Raw genomic sequence first — 7474 nt, forward strand, 5'->3', positions numbered from 1 at the left:
TTCTGCCCCCTCCAGGTAGCCCACCCCTGGCCATGTCAGTGCCCTGGTCCCCTCCACACCCACCCAGCCCCTCCATTTCCCCAGGAGCCACGTGAGGGTCCTGCCTTCCCCACCACCCAGTGCCTTCCAGCTGTTTTTCACTGCCTTCAGGGGCAGTGGGTGGGAGGGAGGGAAAGGGCTGCTCCTGCCTTCTGCGTTCAGTGGGTACGGATTTGCCCCTCTGCCCCTGCCACCAGTCCCAGCCAATCCCAAAGAGCCCCGTGCTGGATCCTACCCTGAATGGGAAGATCCCAGGGGTGACGCTCTAGACCCAGGCTCAGTGTTTACAGATTCCCAGAACACTTTTGAGAAATAAGCTGTAAAGGACCAAAAAAACCCACCCCACAGCATAAAGCCCACGGCAGCGGCGCTGGAGAAGAGGCGCCGGGATGTGGTGCCACATCTCAGCAGCACGTTGTCCCCTCTGCAGAGGATCCTCACTTTTCTCACTGTCACCTCCACGAAATGGTTCAATATCCTTCTGCTTTTGCATGTTGTAATTCACCTTTCGGGTTTCACTCAGCAGGCCTCTGTTTCCTTCAGCTGGGCTCATGGACGTTGTGTTTGTGTTTCAGCTCTTCAGAACCATTACACCAGGATTTATTTTCTTTATCACCATCCATCTCAACGACCTTCCTCCTAAAGACTTGGGCATATTATTTTATTTTTAGATAAGTTTCCACATCCCCTTCACAGTTCATGTTTAGAGACAGAGGCTAAAACAGCCCAGTACCCATAGCAACCAGCAAGGAGAGGATACATGGCATCATTCAGACAGTTTATGTCAGAGTTGCCAGTCCTGGCCCAAAGTCTCTGATGTAAATAAATTCAGATTTGTTGGTGGGTGAAATCAGTATTTACCAAAGAGACACGTGCTCATTCAGGAAGGATTGCTCCTCACAGGAACACAGCAAGGGCTTTATTTGTGCTGTCTCGTTCCCAGTCTGTAGAGCGTGTACCTTTCCCTGTTCCCACCATGAGCCCAGGGGAATCCCACTTGTACCATTCCCATCCCCAGCCAGCATTGACCCCCCCAAAACAGGCGTCTGTCACCATAAACCCTAGTGATGGAGCTACTTCCCTTCCTGTACCCACAGCATCCCAAAAGCCCAGGGGTTTGGTGTGGTGCCAGGACTGGCTTTACAGGCTCCTTCCCCCTGGATCCACCATTTCAAACCCAACCCTTCCCACTTCTCAGCTGCTCTAAGTCAGCTTTGCATTGCACAAGGGTTTTTCTGGGGCTATGCCAGATTTATCCCCAGTTTTAGTAGCTTTTCCTGTAGCAGCCAGCACGGATTCATGTGTTGCTGCATTCACAGAACTGGTTCTGGCTGCTGTAAAGCTGAAGTTTCAGAGGCATCTGCTCTGTTCCCAAAGCCAAGGAGCTGGAAGGGGATGTCCAAGCCTTCCTTTCTGCCTTAGGCTGGAGGGTTGACCCTGGCCAGGGCCAGCTCCCAGGAGTGCCCTGCTGCTCACCAGGGCTGTGAGGAGGAGAACACAGGGACACCATTATTTATATTGTTTTGTAGTATTTAACAGTGAGGGATTAAGGGATTCTTACTGGTTATAAGGAAAGAAATGGGATTTCTCTCCAATTACCTACAAGAATTTGAGGTTACAGAGGGCAGGGATGAAACCTTCAGGCTGAGCATGAAGCCACTGGTGGTGTTGGAGCTACTTCCCCCCTTCCCATCCTCAGGGCCTGCACCTGGCTATGGCTGTGCCATGTCCTGCATTGATGCTGGGATGGATCCCGTGGCCTCCCTGCTTCCAAAGGAGAGGACTAGCCAGTTGCAGCCCCAGCTCCGTGCTGGCATAGGTGGGCACCTCCGTCCAGCTCTTGGGAAGTGAGATCCATGGAATATGGTCACGGTTCTGTTCTTGGAACTGCATGGCTTCCAAATCCAGCGCAGGGCTTGCTGGGCTCATCTGAGCTTGGCAGGGGGGTTGTTAGCAGCCTTGGGAAACATGAGGCTTGTGTGCAGATCCTGCAGATAACACCTCCCTTGATGTTTCAGATGCTTCTCCAGGGCAAACACTGGGAAAGGGGAAACTAGTTAAATCTCAACTCATGGCTGGCAGGGACAGTGGGGTCACTGAGTCCATCGCACCGCGCTGCCTTGGGTCCCCCTGTCCCTCTGCCCAGCAGCTGTGCCCACCCTCACTGCCCACCCCGGCTTTGTGTGGCCACTTGCCTGGCTTCACAGCACGTGTCCCCTCCCTGAAACTGCATGTGACCTTTTTTCAGGGTGGGTGGAACACCCGTACAAACCCAAACTGCCCGTGATGGGCACGGGAGGCAGGACCAGTTCCATGCCCACGGGGCCCTTCCTTAAGAGACACTCTGGGAGACAGAGGCCACATCCTGCAGGCTTTTCCCTCAAGGCAATAGGATGGCAGGGACATCCAGACCTGAGGACACATCCCCGAAGGCTCTGCCCTCTGTTGTGACCACCTGTAACCCTACACCTGTGTTTGCTTTGGCACTGCCCTTGCCGGGGGGTGTGGCAACCACCAGCCCTTACGTGGCAAACAAACAAACGCAATTAACCGGGAAGGGAGAATAAACACGCGGTGCAAACAAGGTGGTGGAGGAGTCACAATTCCCATCGGGCTCCTGCCAGGCCCAGCTTGCTGAGTTTGCACTTTTTCAATTGGGGAATGCAGAGGGAAATGAGGGGCTTGGGGCTTTGCTGGTGGCTCCTGCACCCACCCCGATGCCGAAGCTGAAAGTGCACATGGATACTCTGGGCAGGGGGACAGGGTCTGGCTGCTGGCCATCGGGATTTCATGCAGAAGTAAAGATGAGCTCTGAGCTCAGGTGGGATGGGGCTTTCAGGGCCAGTTTGGGCACTGGCTGCCTTATCAGAGATCCCTAATCCAGAGCAAGCAGATTGGGGATGTGACAGGATTTACCTTCACAGGAGAATAAACCAGTCTCCTCTATCCCTGCTCAGCGGGGAAAAGTGTCTGAGCTTTACATGGTCACAAAGCATTGCTATGGGAAGAATGCCCTGGTGGGAAGCTATTTCCTGGTGGGAAGCTATTTCCAGGTGGGAAACCAGCAGTGTTAGAGCCCAAGAAGATGCCTGGGCCAGGACCAGGATCCACCCCACCTCGGCAGAGCCAGGATTGAGCGACACGGGCACCTCTGGCAGGCAGCTGGGGGGTCTGCAGATGCAGGCAGCCCCTGTCTGCCTTATCAGAGATCCCTAATCCAGAGCAAGCAGATTGGGGATGTGACAGGATTTACCTTCACAGGAGAATAAACCAGTCTCCTCTATCCCTGCTCAGCGGGGAAAAGTGTCTGAGCTTTACATGGTCACAAAGCATTGCTATGGGAAGAATGCCCTGGTGGGAAGCTATTTCCTGGTGGGAAGCTATTTCCAGGTGGGAAACCAGCAGTGTTAGAGCCCAAGAAGATGCCTGGGCCAGGACCAGGATCCACCCCACCTCGGCAGAGCCAGGATTGAGCGACACGGGCACCTCTGGCAGGCAGCTGGGGGGTCTGCGGATGCAGGCAGCCCCTGTCTCTGGGGCATCCCAGGGGATGTTTCAGAATGGCCCCCAGGGCTGGGAGAGAAGCAGCCCCCCCTGTGCCTGCTGTTCCCCCCTGCCCTGTGCATCACCCCTGCCAGAGACAGCACGGAGGGGCCATCCAACCCACCCAGCCACCTCCGCCCTCCGCCCTGGGGGGCCTTTACGCACGGAGCCCCCGCCATGTGCCAGAGGACAAAGCCATGTGGTTGTTTTCTTTCATCTTCAGGCTAAAAAAGCTGCCCCGGGACAACCCGGAGTGCTGGCCATGCTGCTCCACATCCTCCTTGGATCTTGTTTCCAAAAAAGAAATAATAAATCAGTAGGAATGTGCTGCTGCTTTTTCCACGTTGGTTTCTGTCAGAGGGAAATGGTTTCCTGAGCACGGCTCCTTTCTGCAGAGGGGGGCAGAGCAGCCAGAGCCTCCCCAGAGGTGATGTTTGGGCCAGGCTGTGCCTGTGGCTCTGCTTTACTGCTGTACCAGAGCTGAGCACTCAGGAGAAGCTCCAGAATCCTGGATTTGGGCACTGGCACCGATCAGGGCTCAATCCCCCCAACCCAACCCTGCTCAAACCCTGCTCTGGCCTCAGCCCCCTCCAGACCCCACAGCCAAAGCAGCAGGGATGGATGTGAGATTCAGACATGAAAACACCTCTGGACTCTGAGCCCTCAGGACCAGCTCCACATCCCTCTGCCAGCTCCATCTCCCTGCCTCCCCTCAGGCTTGTCCTTTTGTCCTAAAACCCCCAGCAGCCACTGCTATTTCCATGGGAACCCTCCTGAAATCTGTACCACTGGGGTCACCCAGCTTTCCTCTCCCCCGTGCCCTATATTCCAAGCTCAGTCACTGCCTGTCTCCGATTACAGGTGACATTTGTCTCTAATCCCAGGGACGCTGCCACTCTTCGGAAGGGAGCAGAAAGTGCTGGACTCTGGGGACACATCCAGGACACAGAAATGACTTTGTCCATGCCTGTTTCTGGCAAGAAGCTGCTGCCTCCAATCAAACCGTGGGCGAGGGGATGGCGTGAGACAGGAAGCTGGGAGCAGAGGATTCCTGGGGTGCCCCTGGCTTGGGGAACACCTGTTCTGCATGGACCTCCTGGCCCAGCTACTCCGTGGGGTTATCACCAATGGGTTAATGTCACCTCGATGTGCTCAGATGGACCCTGGGGAGGATGGGGAAAGCAAAGGCACTGAGTGACCCACCACTTCCTGGCTTTGCACCACAATCTGGGTGTCCTGCCCCATCCCTGGGTTTTTGACAAGCTTATGGCAGCAAAGATGGGAGAAGGGGAGCAAATGCAGGAAGTCCAGAGCCCATGGCACAGCACCAGCCTGCTCCAGCTGCATCATGCTGGGCATCTCCAAGGGAGCTCTCACTACCCCTTGCCGGGATGACTCAAGGAACTGGGGATTTGAGACCTGTCTCAGGCCTTCAAATTCTATGTTAATCAAACCCCAAATGTTAAGAGGAATCGAGAGACATGAAAAGTGTTGTAAAAGAAGTAGGGGGTGGGGGCAGGAAACAAATAAACCCACCCCCTCTGGTCCCCAGTGACAAAGCAGCCGCTTCTGCATCGTATCTCATCTGGGAAAAATTATATGTTGTGAATTACGTGCTCCTTTTGAAAAGCCTTAAAGGAGATTTAATAAAATGAGACAAGCTAATAATATAGGGAATGAATAGCAACCCTGGATGCTGCATCTTGATTTAATCAGATGCTTTTCCCCAGGGGGACTAAGAAGAGCTATAGCTGAAGCCTCTCTTCCTCTCCCTACCCAGCTGCTCCCACCTTCCTCCAGCTCCTTGTTCCTTCTCCCATCCCGGAGGAGCAGCCAGGGCAGGATTTGGGGTCCCACAAGACCCCAGCAACTGCTGGGAAACACAGAGCCCACTCTGGCTGTTTGTGAGCAGGCCAATGAGCAGCACCCCAGGGTGCCATTTCCCTGTCTGAAGAACAGGTCTCTGTCCTGGCATAGAAAAGCAGGAATTGGAGAGCCAGAAAAGCCAGGCTGGGGAGCAGGCTTGGCTCCATCTGTGTGCCCACAAAGCCCCTCTCCAGAGCCAGGGAATGCCGTGTGCTGCTGCACAGGGGACAAGCCCTTGGTAAGATGTGAAGCATCTTAAGGGCAAAGATAAGAAGCTGGTGTTGGATGTGCTCCTGTCTGTGGGCTGGGAGAGGCTGCAGGACCTGCGTGGGCTGGGGCAGGAGAGGCACAAGGAGCTCTTCCAGCCTGGGCTTTTTCACTGCTTGGACCCGCAGCCCCCAGCTGTGAGCTGAGGCCAGCTCGACCCTGGCATGAAGATACTTACTGGTATCACAGCACACTCAGGAATCCAAGTCATGTTCTGATGTAATTGTTCTTTTCCAAGTATCCCCGCACTCGCCTGTCCCCGGGCCGGGTGGCACGGTGCACCCTCTGCCTCCTGGTACATTCTGCTTCCTCCTTCTTGCAGAGTCTGGTGCTGCTTTGAGCTTTATTTTGCTGCTTGCACAGTTCGTCCAAGGCAGACCCTGGGGAGCTGCATGTTCTGTCGCTGGGATGTTTGTGTGACTTTCACGGCATTTCTTTCCCTCAGCCACTTGCTCGGGGCTGCTGGGTGGGTTTTGTTCATTGGCAGGTGGCTGGTAAAGCCAGGAGGGTGCAAATAGGGAGAGAAATGGCAAGAAATGGGGGATTAATCTGTGATGAAGATGTTCGATTTCCATTAAAGGTGTCTGTGGTCTCTGGGCTTCATGCACAGCCTGCGGCTCTTGCTGTACCCAGCAGCTGAGTGAGCCAGCAAAGAGCCTGTACCCTCCAAAATTGGGAGAGGAGCAAAGATCCCTGCAAATGGCAGGGTCAAACTCTGCCCAGGCAGTTCAGCAGCTGTGGGAGGAAAAGCTGTTTTACCGAAGACTTGGGCTATTTGCAGTCGGGTCAGAAATACCTGGTGATTTTTCACAGAGTCATAACCGTGGGAAGGCTTTGCCTTGCAGTGAGGTGGATCCTTTATCATCCATCACTGCCAGCCATCTCCCAGCAAATGTGCTCTGCTTTCACCAGGAGATGAGTTTCTAGATGATCCTGGGGGGACTCAGCCTAATGCCTCATAATGCTCCTCCCCGTAGGCTCTGCGTGACTCTGAGGAGCTGGGGGAGCACACAGCACCCACGTCCTCTCCCTGCAGCTCCTGCAGCCCGCAGCTCTCCTCCACCCACCTGGGATCCCTGTCCTTGTTCCTGGGGGGGTTCCCCACCAGGATGGCTCTGACTGTCCCCCGTGCTCCTGAGCTGAGCCCACGGGGTCCCAGCAGCATCTGCCTCATGGTCAGCTCTGCCGTTGTCTCCAATGAGCCTTTTGGAGGGAGCAAATGGCTTTTCCACAGCTGAAGCCTGCTCACCTAAGAGTAGGCTTCAAGCTGGCTATTTTTACCCATTCCTGGCACTATTAATAGTCATATGGGCAACAATAAAGGCCAATCGAGATATTTGATTTGTCTGTCCCCCAGAGGCTGGCACTTCCTATCCCCACTGATGTTTTCCATCAACCACTTCAATTAAATGATCCTTCTTGTTATTTTTGGGGTGATCCATTTGGGCTTTGCAATCGGCTGTTAAACCTCATCGCCACCTCTCGTACCCATGGATCAATAAGCACGGGGAACTGCCCCGCTTTGTCTCCCCGAAGCGTCCTCGTGCCTGCGCTGCTGGGAATGCCGGCTCGTACCCCCCGGGCTGAGCTTCCCCAGCGCTGCCCGGGGTGGTGCTGCAGGTGTCCTTCCCTGCCTGCTCCTGCCGACCCCTGACTGCCCCTGCTTGTCCCTGCTCACCTCTTCCCACCCCTGCTCACCCCTTCCCACCCCTGCCCACCTCTTCCCACCCCTGCTCACCTCTTCCCACCTCTTCCCACC

Source organism: Chaetura pelagica, unplaced genomic scaffold, assembly GCF_000747805.2.
Source record: "Chaetura pelagica isolate M959 unplaced genomic scaffold, ChaPel_1.0 scaffold408, whole genome shotgun sequence".
Classification (NCBI taxonomy): domain Eukaryota; kingdom Metazoa; phylum Chordata; class Aves; order Apodiformes; family Apodidae; genus Chaetura; species Chaetura pelagica.